This window comes from Palaemon carinicauda, chromosome 23 (assembly GCF_036898095.1).
Source record: "Palaemon carinicauda isolate YSFRI2023 chromosome 23, ASM3689809v2, whole genome shotgun sequence".
Classification (NCBI taxonomy): Eukaryota; Metazoa; Arthropoda; class Malacostraca; order Decapoda; family Palaemonidae; genus Palaemon; species Palaemon carinicauda.
The window spans coordinates 28269609-28270764 of record NC_090747.1 but is presented as its reverse complement, the minus strand read 5'-3'; the positions used below and the strand labels follow the sequence as shown (position 1 = coordinate 28270764).

General features: G+C 27.7%; 1 non-coding gene across 1 annotated transcript; it reads right to left on the bottom strand.

Moving 5' to 3' along the window:
* Window positions 1-483: 483 nt before the first annotated feature.
* On the bottom strand, window positions 484-556 carry TRNAV-CAC (transfer RNA valine (anticodon CAC)). The gene has a single exon. It is a non-coding gene; the product is annotated as a tRNA-Val (tRNA).
* Window positions 557-1156: the final 600 nt, after the last annotated feature.

The window sequence follows — 1156 nt, the reverse complement described above, 5'->3', positions numbered from 1 at the left end:
GTATATATATATATATATATATATATATATATATATATATATATATATATATATGTATATATATATATATATATATATATATATATATATATATATATATATATATATATATATATATATATTATATATATATATATATATATCTGTGTGTGTTTTAGTGTGTGGAAGTTTTTGGAAGGCAGAAAGGATGACAAAGGAGATATCATGAAGTCAAGAAAACTTTTTCTCATGAATAGGAATATAGAAAAGGAACATGGAGAAAACCAAATGGAGAAACTAAAAATGAAATAGATTTTTTGGTTAATGAAAAAGTCAATTTAGTAATTGATGTAGCAAAGTTAAACAAATGAGTCAAGTGATTATAGAAATGGTGGAAGAAAAACAGAATATATATAACCGTGAGAAAAAAAAACATTAAAAAATTAAATGCAAGAAAGTAAAGAACAAATGGAAAGTAATTTGACAAATTAGTTCAAAATTACCTACTTCTGCCCGGGATCGAACCGGGGACCTTGCGCGTGTGAAGCGCACGTGATAACCACTATACTACGGAAACGAACTTCTGATGATACGGAATCAAGTTGAACGGATTTTAATTACAAGGTCTTTAATGTCGATTAGATCAGGTACTACATCTTGAGCGTTTGAAAATGCGGAAAGCTCAACGATATTAACAGAGAATAAATTTACATTAATTTTATTTTTTTCTACATTCAGAACATACCTTAGTTTGTGGAATTCATAAAAATAGTTCGTTGTATTATTCAAATCTCTTCTTTCAACGAATATTTTAAAATATAGTTTGTAAAATATACCTGTACGCAAAAACAATACTTCCTATTATCCAACAGTAAAAAATTCTCAGAGTGCTGTACTAAAAAAAGAGCAGGAAAAAGGTAACTTTACTTATTGAAATTGTCTAAAACACTGAGTGGGGAGTTAACTGTCTTCAATCATATACGTGCTAAACAATGTTTCTAAAACTGATGCAATATTCTACTTTAATATAAAGTGAATTCAGACATTTTCCAGCGAAGAATAATTTTTTCATCGAAAAATTCGTTTCTATGAAAATATCTGTGGAAAAAGAAATATCTTGTTGACCATCTTCTCGGAACAGAGAATAGATGAATAACAACTCCCCGTTTAGAACCAG